Source organism: Balaenoptera borealis (assembly GCF_965194805.1).
Source record: "Balaenoptera borealis genome assembly, chromosome: 2".
NCBI lineage: Eukaryota > Metazoa > Chordata > Mammalia > Artiodactyla > Balaenopteridae > Balaenoptera > Balaenoptera borealis.
In genome coordinates, this window is record NC_138867.1 from 164,058,304 (window position 1) to 164,070,617 (window position 12,314).

The 12,314-nt window shown below is 39.9% G+C and overlaps 1 long non-coding RNA gene across 1 annotated transcript; it reads right to left on the reverse strand.

Annotated features, from left to right (window-relative positions):
* Positions 1–1,926: 1,926 nt before the first annotated feature.
* On the reverse strand, positions 1,927–11,868 carry LOC309624047. Its single transcript, XR_014241751.1, has 2 exons — positions 8,903–11,868; positions 1,927–8,867 (listed from the first exon to the last, which is right to left on the reverse strand). It is a non-coding gene; the product is annotated as an uncharacterized lncRNA (long non-coding RNA).
* Between the last annotated feature and the right edge of the window lie 446 nt (positions 11,869–12,314).

Genomic DNA, 12,314 nt, shown 5'->3' on the forward strand with positions numbered 1-12,314 from the left:
ATTATAATCTTCTCTATATTAAACAAGAGTAAGGAGTAAATGATAAGTGATAAACTTAGAGATATATTCATAATATAAAGACAAGAAGACTATATCTCAGTAGAGTTCTTGCCACATCAACAATACAAATAATACCCAACAGGAATTGACAAAAACAAAACAAACAAAAAAAAACCCCTAGAACAGAAAGAGTTATGACAACTTTTCACTGTAAAAATTGAAACTCCAAATAAAACTGGCCTAAACAATAAGGAAACCCACTGTATCACGTAACCAGAAGGATAGGATGGCTTCCCTCAGGATCATGAGACGGTACCCAACGATCACCGGGGACAGCATGCTTTCTTGTGCACATTCATCAGAGGAGAAATGCAGTCTCTTTGTTAGCAATACAATACAAATCCTGAGCTTCCCTAGTGGCGCAGTGGTTGAGAATCTGCCCACCATTGCAGGGGACACGGGTTCGAGCCCTGGTCTGGGAAGATCCCACATGCCGCGGAGCAACTAGGCCCGTGAGCCACAACTACTGAGCCTGCGCATCTGGAGCTTGCGCTCCGCAACAAGAGAGGCCGCGATAGTGAGAGGCCCGTGCACCACCATGAAGAGTGGCCCCCGCTTGCCGCAACTAGACAAAGCCCTTGCACAGAAACGAAGACCCAACACAGCCAAAAATAAATAAATAAATAATAATAATAAAAAAGGAATTCCTTTAAAAAAAATATTTAAAACGTGAAATTTTGATGACGTTTTAAAAAAAAAAGCATATTCAAGGAAATATAGAAACCTGTGATCTTTGGTGGAATTAGTTTACCTAGCTGTGTACTGAAAGCTAATAGTCTTTTGAGCCCCCTGTCTCACACTGTCCTGCCCCCTGGGGCCACAGATAAACCTGTTAGCTAGAAAGCAAGCTGGTTGAGGCTGAGCAAAGATTTATGTATATCACCCAGGGCAAACTTTTTTCTGAAAAGGTGGGAAAAGCCTCAATAGCTATGAGGAAGGTGGATTCCAGAAGGCATGAATTAGCAATGGTCCTGAAGGGAATCCTGCAAGGGAATTCGGAGAAGATGGTCAGAGAATGAGGGCCGAGCTAGGAAGGGGCAGGATTGATATATGAGCCATAGTCCTTCATTGAGTTTGGAAATGGCTGCATTTGGCAGAAGACATCCTTATTCTTCAACGAACAGAAACATTTGCTTCAAAGTCATCTGGATTTTTTGCTCCCCTAAATAAATACTTCTGGATTCAATCAGAGTGGGAGACAAACAAATTTAGTTGTTTAAAATCCCACTCATATTTCTGAGCCGTTTTCTTATCAATTATCATTGGAGTATCTTTCACTTAGTAAGTAACTGAGGTGCTAATTCTTGGTCTTGAAATGTGATACCAGACCCAAGCCATATTCTTTGAAATCATTGGGTTAATGTGTCTTCATCTAGAAATGTGACTCCTCCTAAAACGATTTCCCTTAAAAACTGTGGGACATTGAACCATTCCAATTACCATTGCGCTCGCCAGTGATACAGATGGTGGGAAATTCCACCATACTTTATATATTATCTCATTGCCACTATAGCAAGAACTTGCTGAATTCTTTAGAGATTATGATGTTATTAACTCAGGTTCCATTTATAGGCCAGCATGACAAGGACAACTGCTTTCCTGTGTTACATTTATTTCTTGATACTGATTCTTCCTCTTGCTTAGAAGCAGTTCCTTCATTGTTTCAAGTTAGTTACATTAATTTGAATCCGTTTTCCAATGTCAGACTATTTGCTTTTAATCATATGGTCTTGTCATCTGCATGTGTACTTTACTCTTAAGTTACTGATTACATTTAGAGGTAAATGAGTTAATATGCACCCTCACAGATCAACAAGAAACCATTACACATCTAGGCAGTAGTGACATAGAAATAAAGGCTACCTCTTTTCTAAGCAGTTTTTTTTTTTAATGTGAGTCCAGTAGCACTGAAACTTTCTTTAGCCTTACATATTTGAGTAGATTTTAGTATGTCATCTGTGTGGATTATGAGTTTGTAGGCTTTGGCTCTGAAAGCTGTAATTACCAATGTTTGAAAGACATCTGTGAGGGTGAGGATATGGAGAAGATAAGCCAAAAGCAAGATATATAATTACCACACCCTGTCTTCCTATTGGGAACTCTGGATGTTTTAAGCAATTAGGACGTTTTACACAGGTCCTTCTCCTATCAGAGTGCAACATCAGGTTGCTCTGAATGTAAGTCATCAGTCTTTCAGGCAGGAAGTGTCCTCTCTCACATACACTATCAGCTCATAGGTCCTTCAATGACTAGGGGTGGAAAAGATCCATACTTCTCTATCACTGAGTGAACATATCCCTGACTCTCCTGCTATAAAGGCAAATTTTATAGAGGGAAAAACACTGGGCCTGGAGTCAGGAGAGCTGATTCCCAGCTCTGAATCTCTCATGTGCTGTGACCCTGGCCAAGGTTTCAAGCCTCAATTTTCCCATCTGAAAAATGGAAATAGTATAACTACCTCACAGAATGATCACAAGCAAAAAGGTCATATTTATGAGAGTGCTTTAAAAATACTATGAAATTTCTATACAGTTCAGGATATAGAAAATAAAAAATCATGTAGAGTTGCACCATTTCTTTGGAATGTTAAATATTTGTTTCTGTTTTCATCTCTGGTTAAATACTGAACATATATGCTTTCAATATTTAGGAATGCATTGAATGCATAGCTCCGCTATGAGTAGCTATGACTTGGAAATATTGGGAGAAATGACAAGATTCCTTGTTATTGATAATTAACAAAGGAACCCTTTCTTTCAAAGGTAAGGGTAGCTTAAACCTGACTCACAGTACTTTGCTCTGCCTGATTTTCTTTAAGGAAAACTGCTGAAAAGTTTTCTAAGAATAAGTGAGGTGAGATTGGCCCTTGAGTAAGGAGAGTGGGCAGCTAAAGCCTAAAGCTTCTTTCTCAATAACAAGTTTAAGTGCCTTGTTTATTTTCATGGGATTAAATGACACTTGTATAAATACCTTACTGAGTAATGGTGCTGTGAAAAAGTGAAGTTTATTTAAGACACTGCTCCACCCAAGGTGAGCAATTAAAGCAGGTATGTAAACTAAGTCACCTTTGGCTTCTCTACTCAACCCGATGAGTAAGTAGTACTAGAAAGGAAAAATGGTGTGGGGTATATGGCATGGCTGGAGGTGGGAAGAAATAGGAAGGCAGAAGAAGCCTCTCTGAAAGAATGAAGGAAGTGTGAACGGTGGTAGGGAAACTATAACAATTGAAAATTGATTCTGACTACTGATATCAGTCTATCAAGTTAATGCAAATTAAGGTGGCATGAGATTTCTTTAAAAAAAAAAAAAAGCCTTTTCCCCATACAGTGTAATAATAACCACCTTATTTTAAATGTAGCCAAGAAGGGCTGTGTTTGCTCATGTGATAGGGTTTCCATACTTCCCACAGCTGGGGAAGTATCAGCTAATATTGATTTAGCACTCATTTATACCTGATGGTCAGGACCAACTAGAATAGAGGAAAACTGGTACAAATTAGTGAGGCCCTGTGGTCCCAGTAAGTGGTCTGGGGCCCAACTGTTGTATATCAATACAAATAACTCTTTCTGGGAAGGAATGGAAAAAATATTTTAAATGGATCTGAATCTGCTCTCAGAAGCTCTAGTGCTATTGGGCTAAAGATCTCCTCTAAGCATGTTAGGAATGGGTAAGATCAAGTTACATTCTTAGATTTTTATTATGTTTAGCTTATTAATTTGGGAGGGAAGCAAACTAGAAGCAGAACGGGCTTTAAAACATCTCAGTTTGTTATTATATTATGAATAATAACTGTTAGCTGGTCCATTCCATTTACCTTTTCCTCAATGAAATTGTCTATAAAGAAATATCCATAAACTAGTCTTACATTTTAAATATCGCTGCAGATTATTTGGAACCATAGAATTAGATACCAATCCACTGAAAACTGTTTTCTTTGGGTAATTTCCACGAATTGACGTCAGTTATCCACAAATCTTTGTATTTGGCTAAACACTGAGAAAATATGTGGGGCCTGCAATTAAACTTAGTGAACTTTTAATCATTTCTAATCCACTGTTTCCCAAATTGGCCAAATCATAAACATCACCTGGGGAACTTGTTAAAAGTTGTACAATCCTGCCCCTCCTGCTCCCAGACCTGCTGAATTAGACTCTCTAGGGAATGAGGCTGAAATCTGTATTTTTAGAAGGGCCCCAAGAATGCCTGATGAGACATATGTTTGGAAAACAATTCTATGTCCTTGTCGTATTCCTCATGATGTCAGAGCCCTTCAAACCCCAATATTCCCTTCTGACTACCCCTCTCCTCAGTGATCGCAGGCTTTTTTTCTGTTCCACCCCACCTAAGAAAGGCACATTCCCACCAACCACTGTGGCCCTCAGCAGCAGTGAGTCTCTGCGGCAGTTGCAGTGGAGGGCATCTACCATCTTGGGTGGGGAGGTCATGGAGTAAAGGGATGGAGGTGTGGTCTGGAAAAGTCTTTCCAGAGATTCCCCTTGACAACCAGTTGTAGATGACATTGCTACCTCCTCAAATGGCCATGCTCAACTTCCTTTGCTCTACATAAATTTTTTCTTTACCTTCACTCTCTTAACGTCCCTTCTTCCTGTAAATGGAGGGGGAAACATTGTCCCATTTTGTCAAACTTGTGCTCTTGATCAAATCCTCTACTGCCTCATGGAAACTAAATCTATTAATCCTCCTCATTCCAACTTCATTTTTTTCTCTTTTGGCTTCTATTGGCATATCAGTAGACGTTTCTTCCCTATGCTTTTTAAACTAAAGCAACATATACTTCCTTGGAGTCTGATGAACCCGAAGATCCCATTTTACTTCATGTCTTATGTTTACTGTCAAATTTCTCAAAAACAGAATTCTACATTACTTGCGTTCATCTTCTCACCATTCTCATCAACCCAACTGTACCCTGGCTTCCACAGAGCCACATTTTATGGACACTATTGGTGTGAAAATTTCCAGTGATGACATCCAATGACTTTGCTTAGCCCTTAACCTTCTTCCCCATCTAACAGCTTTTGACATTGCTGATCACCACATCCTTTTAAAAACTTTATCAATTAGCCATCATTTAACTATAAGAACAGAAACCTATTCAAATGATTGAAACAGCAAGGGGGAGGGTAATATAAGACCAAAGAAACTCTCTCACAGAAAGTATAATAGGACTGCACAAGGATTAGCGTCAGGAACTAGGAAGCTATCAGTAACCAATAAAGTTTTAACAAATAATTCTTGGGCACCTGCTATATTCCAGTCACTCCTAGGTGTTCAGTGACCAAGTAGTAAACAGAAGAGACAAGGTCCCTGCCTTGAGAGACTTTATAATCTAGTGGGGAAGGCTTATATAAACAGGAAAACAATTGTGTATTTACACCGTATAATGAGCACTACAGATGAAACAAACTGACCTAATGATACGTTATTATAGGTTATTAGTGATAGGCAAAGACTCAGAAAGGATACTCTGAAGACAAGGCATTTAAACTGAGATCTGAAGAATGGGAGGGAGCCACTCAGGGCAACTGAGGATTGGGGCTGCGGAAGGAGTGCTTTAGGCTGAGGATACAGCTGTGTGCAGACCCTGCAGTGGTGTTTCGGGGGAAGTGAAAGGAGGCCACTGTGGCTGGAACTTAAAGGGTGAGGGGGAGAATAGAGGGAGGTAAGGTTGGAGAAGGAGGCAGAGGCCAGAGCAGGCCAGGCCTTTTAAGTATTTAAAGGAATTTGGATCTCATGGCAAACTAATTGGAAAACATTGAACTGATTTAAGCAGGAAACAACAGGGTCCGATGTATTTCCAGGTTTACCCTGACTGATGAGCAGAAAATAGATGAAAGGAGGCAAGAGTAGAAGGTAGAAGACCAGTTGGCAGCTATAACAATAGCTCAGGTAAGAGATGATGGCAGTTTGGTTTAATGTAGTAGCAGAGGAGATGGAGAGAAGTGGATGGACTACACATCTATTCACGAGGAGCAAATAAGAGGACCAGCTGATAGGTTAGAGTTGGGGAGGGAAGGAGAGGGAAAAATCAAGAATATTGCCTGGGTTGTCTTGTTTACAATAACTGGGTGAATGGTGATAACATTTACTGAAGTGGGAAAAAGTAAAGATAGAATTTCTTTTTAATAGTGAGGGGAGGAAAGCAGGTTGATAGAAATTGAGAGTTTAGTTCTATTTCAGATACATTAATTTCAGATATTCACGGAGACTTGACATGTCATACAGACAAATGAATATCTGAATACAGATTTTGGAGGAAATGTCTAGGCTAAAGAGATTAATTTGGGAATTTGTTACCATTTTTAGTATTTAAAGCTATGGGAATGACTGAGATTACCAAGAAGGTGAGTTCACAGAGAAGAAAGCAGAGAATAGAGCCCAGTTTTTAGAGGGCATTAGAGGAGGAAAAACCCCTGAAGGTCACTGAACAGCAGTGGTTAGAGAATTAGGAGACAGACCAGCCAATAGAAGAGATTTGGTTTTCAAGAAGTTGAGCCTGACCAACTGTGTTGAAAACTGCTAAAAGTTGGAGTAGGATGAGGTCCAAGGAACATCCATTGGGTCCAGCAATATGGAGGCTGTTGACAACATGGATTAGCAGTTTTCATTGGCGTGGTGCGGGTGGAAGTCAGGTTCGAGTAGATTGAATAGGAAATCAGAGTTAACCTGTAGACATCTCTCTCAAGAAGGTTTGCTGTGAAGGGATCAGAGAATTAGTATTACAGATGGAAAGGGATAGCATAAGAATCTTTGTTTTTTTCTAAATGTTAGGATGGAGCATGTTTATACATATTGGGGATACTCAAGAATTTGATGATGAACAAGAGGAAGGGAATAACTGAAGAAATGAAACCCCTAAGAAGAGGGGAAGGAATTTAAATCATAAGCAGAGGAATGGCTTTTGATAGGAGAGGAAGAAAGAAAGGAGAGATGGGTCCAAATGCTAAAAGATTTGTAGATTTGATGGTAGGAATATACTGGAGTCGCATCAGGGTAGGCAGGTGTGGGGATGGTTTTAGAAGATTGAAGAAAAGGGGTAAGACAGAAAATAGTCGTCATGGGAAAATAAACATACTCTGTTTCACTCTCTCTCTCTCAGGTCATCTGTTCTCATTTTGATTTTCTGCAAGTCACTTCATTCGTTTCTTTCAGAAGGCAGGTTTCCTCCACTTTTCTGTTTCTGTGACAGAAGATGGCCACCCCATGCACAGGTTTCTGTGATCACCCAGTTCATGCCCTTAATAGAATAACATTGTATTTCTTAATTCCAAATTCCCAGGGGAGAAATCCTGATTGGTGCAGCTTTGGTCAGTTATCGAACTCAGGTCAAACCAACCATGGTCAGAAGAACAAGGTCAAATCGTACAAACATAGCTGTCAGGCCCAAACCCTCTGCGTGTTGGCGGAGGATGAGTTCTTAGAGAAGGGGACGTGAGCTCCCAGATGTCCCACAGACATCTACCAAACATCCTCTGAGACACCAAATTCTTTAATTAAAAAGTTCTTCCCTTCTGCCTTCTTTCCTAGTTTTGTTTTCTTTGGATTGTTTATTTGCTTACTTTTCCTCCTCCACTAATGTATAATTTCTCAAAATTTTGTCCTTGATCCTCTTTTTCTTTATTTCTATATTTTTGTCCCTCGCCAACTTCATTTGTGCCCGTGGCTTCAACTATCATATGTACATGGATAACCCCCCAAACCATACCTATGCTCTTCTCAACTATCATTTAAAAACTGCTCTTAAAAACTCCAAACGAGTTTTTTTCTCTTTTTTCCCCTTGTATCAAAATCAGATGATGAATGTTAACTCAACTAGTTACGGGAAACATTTCATAATATAGGTAAGTCAAGTCATTACGCTGTACACCTTAAACTTATACAGTGCCATATGTCAATTATATCTCAATAAAACAAAGGAAAAAACTGTCTCCACTTGAATATCCTCTGGTTCTCTTATTTATAGATGAGCTCATTATCTTCTCCCAAACCTACTCCTTCTCTTGGCTCCCTATTCCTGTTAAAGCCACCACTCTCCTCTTAGGCATCCAAGCCTGAAGCTTCAGAGTTGTCTGATGTCCTACTTTCAAGGTCCATCAGCTAAGAAGGAGTATCACCTGCATCTTTTCCTCCCCCCCCATGTCCCCTATCATTCTCCTAACTCTCATTACCTAAACTCCCATGGACTATTCTCAAAGTCTACTAAATCATCTTCCAGTTTACAGTCTCCATCCAGGTTGTAAACGATTCTTGCATTAATATTCAAAAAGCCCAGCTCCATTCATGTTCTCCCCACCCGCTCAAGAATCTTCAACAGCTCCTCCCTGCATACTCGATAAAGGGCAAGCCTTGCCTGGCAACCTCCATGACATGTCATCAACAGACCAAGACTTATCTTCCGTTTACCATCAGTCGAGGCACACTGCTCGATCATCTCCTAACACATCCTGTGTATCCCGAATGACAAGATTTCCTCATACTCTTCTTTCCTGAAGCCTTTCCTCAAAAGTGATCTTTCCCTTCCAGTGCTTCCATTGGCTTTATTTGCATCTGTCTTATGGAAGACCTGTGTTTAGACATGGTTTCTACCTTTATCTGTAGAAATTGCCTTTTTACCTCTGAGAGACTACAATTTACCAAAGTGTGAAAACAAGGATCCCTTACAGAGTATACAAGAGCGTCGCACTTTGAAGGCATTTAATAAGTGACTTGATGAGGAGTCACTAAGGCCTGATGCTAGTATTATTGCTATTAAATCCTCATGTAGGCCTATTAAATATATTAATATGAACCTTTTCAATAGGATGCTTGGTAGGACACTGGAAACCTTTTCAATAGGATGCTTGGTAGGACACTGGAAACCTTTTCAATAGGATGCTTGGTAGGACACTGTGCTATAAAAAGTTTAAAATAATTTTAATAACTTCTCTAGTCAAGCGCTGCTGATGAGTTGATTGCAACTTAACAGCAGTCACTCAACACACTTCTGTGGTAAAAAGTAAAATTCAGTCACAGAGGAGGAAATTAATCGACACATTTTAATCACTCCAAACTCTCACTTAAAAAAAATAGTATTATGATAATCAAGCACAGTCTCTTCATAGGACCACTACTGCTCTCATGTACTGTTGACACCATGTTTGGATCGAAAACAAATGAAATGTCACAGCAAAGAGAGAATATTTGCAGGTTTCTGGTCCCCAAATCTTTATTTAGCCTCTGAATGTGTTGTCTTTGTACAATATAGCCTTTTAGTTAAATGATAAAACTCTACTTATGTATCAGCTTAGGGGATGTGCCCCTGGCATCATAGTTGGCGATAGGAATTGCTGTGGAGATGAAAGCTGAAAAATTGGTGGTCCTCTTCACTATTTTCTATCCAGGTAGGAATAATTGCATACATACTGTTTTGATATTTATCAGTTAAAAAACAAGATACCCCCTCTTTCTCTTGCCTCTTCTGAACTTCTTTTAAAAACAAAGCATAGGGACTTCCCTGGCGGCGCAGTGGATAAGAATCTGCCTGTCAATGCAGGGGACACAGGTTCGATTCCTGGTCCGGGAAGATCCCACGTGCCGCGGAGCAACTAAGCCCGTGCAACACAACTACTGAGCCTGCGCTCTAGAGCCTGTGTGCCACAACTACTGAGCCCACGCGCCACAACTACTGAAGCCCACACGCCTAGAGCCTGTGCTCCTCAACAAGAGAAGCCACCACAAGGAGAAGCCCGTGCACCGCAATGAAGAATAGCCCCTGCTCGCCACAGCTAGAGAAAGCCCGTGCACAGCAACGAAGACCCAGCGCAGCCAAAAATAAATAAAGTTAAATCTTTAAAAAAAAAAAAAGCATAGGGAAAAGCTCATTGACATTACTCTTATCAAGGATTTTATGGTTATGACACCCAAAGCATCACAACAAAAGCAAAAATCAACAAGTGAAACTACATCAAACTAAAAAGCCTTCTGCACAGCAAAAGAAACAATCAACAAAAACGAAAAGAGAACCCACAGAATGGGAGAAATATTTGCAAACAACATATTTCATAAGGGGTTCATATCCAAAATATATAAGCAACTCATGCAATAGCAAAACACCCAAACAATCCCATTAAAAATGGGCAAAGGATCTGAGTAGACATTTTTTCCAAAGAAGATATTCAAACGGTCAACAGGTATATGAAAAGGTGCTCAACATCACTAATCATCAGAGAAATACAAATTAAAACCGAAATGAGATACCACCTCACACTTGTTAGAATGGCTATTATCAAAAAGTTAAGCAATAATAAGTACTGGTGCGGATATAGAGACACGGGAACCCTTGTGCACTGCTGATGGGATTGTAAACTGGTGCAGCCACTATGTAGAACATTATGGAGGTTCCTCAAAAACCTAAAAATAGAACTACCATATGATCCAGCAATCCCACTTCTGGGTATATATCTGAAGGAAATGAAATCAATATCTCAAAGAGATATGTGCATTCCCATGTTCATTGCAGCACTATTTACAGCAGCCAAGATATGAAAATAACCCAAGTGTCCACTGATGGGTGAATGGAAAAATATTGTGGTATATATACACAATGGAATATTATTCAGCCATAAAAAGAATGAAATCCTGCCATTTGTGATGACATGGATGAACCTTGAGGGCATTATGATACGTGAAGTAAGTCAGATGGAGAAAGACAAATACTATATGATCTCACCTACATGTGGAATCGAAAAAAATCCAAACTCATATAAACAGAGAATAGGGGCAGGGGCTGGGGAGTGGGGGAAATGGGTGAGGGTGGTCAATGGTACAAACTTCAAGTTATAAGATGAATAAGTTCCGGGGACGTAATGTACAGCATGGTGACTATAGTTAACAATACTATATTGTATATTTAAAAGCTACTAAGAGAATAGATTTTAAAAGTTCTCATCATAAACAAGGTTTATAACTATGTGAGGTGACGGATGTGTTAAGTAACATTATCGTGTTAATCATTTTGCACTAAATACCCATATCAAATCATTACATTACACACCTTAAACTTTCACAATCTTTTATGTCAATTATATCTCAATAAAGCTGGGGGGGAACGAAACGAAGTAAAATATTTATTATTTATATGAAATGTTCCTTTCTACTTAATTAAATATATATATTTTTCAGTTTCCTTACACAGGCCTCTTGAGAATTGCTAACAGAGAGATAGAACTAACTACATATCAGCAGATGTCACTCTCTAAGGGATCCTCCTCAACTGTCCTTCTCTGTCAGTTTCAGTTGGTTATTTTTTTTTCCTGCAAATTTCAACTGCCTTTTCTCCATTACCAATTTCAGTTTGCATTTTCAACATCTGATGAGCCTCCAAGAGCCACTAGGACTAGTATTTTTTTTTTTTAAACATCTTTATTGGAGTCTAATTGCTTTACAATGGTGTGTTAGTTTCTGCTTTATAACAAAGTGAATCAGTTCTATAGATACATATGTTCCCATATCTCCTCCCTCTTGCGTCACCCTCCCTCCCGCCCTCCCTATCCCACCCCTCTTAGGACTAGTATTTTTCACTTTGCCTGTATAAGGATCATAATACAAGATATGCTTCCCTTTTGAATGCTGGCCCCAGTGCGAATATCTGTTTAGTTTACAAAAGCCACATGGAACATTTTTCTACTCTGTGGCTATGTCTTTGCAACAGTGATATACTTCTTATTATCAATTTTTTTTTTCTGATGAAAGGCACAGTTTAGTTCATGGGACAAGCACTGGTTAAAATTTGCTACTCTTTTCAACAACATTGAGCAAGGGCTTCCCTGGTGGCGCAGTGGTTGAGAGTCTGCCTGCTAATGCAGGGGACACGGGTTCGAGCCCTGGTCTGGGAAGATCCCACATGCCACGGAGTGGCTGGGCCCGTGGGCCACAACTACTGAGCCTGCGCGTCTGGAGCCTGTGCCCCGCAACGGGAGGGGGCGCGATGGTGAAAGGCCCGCGCACCGCGATGAAGAGCGGTCCCCGCACCGCAATGAAGAGTGGCCCCCGCTTGCTGCAACTGGAGAAAAGCCCTCGCACGAACCGAAGACCCAACACAGCCAAAAATAAATAAATAAATAAATAAAGTAGCTATAAAAAAAAAAAAACAAAAAAACAAAAAAAACATTGAGCAAATATTGTCTACCAGGTACCAAGCACTATTGTGGAGAGTCAGCAGTAATACAACAGATAAAATGTCTTGCCTTCATGGCTCT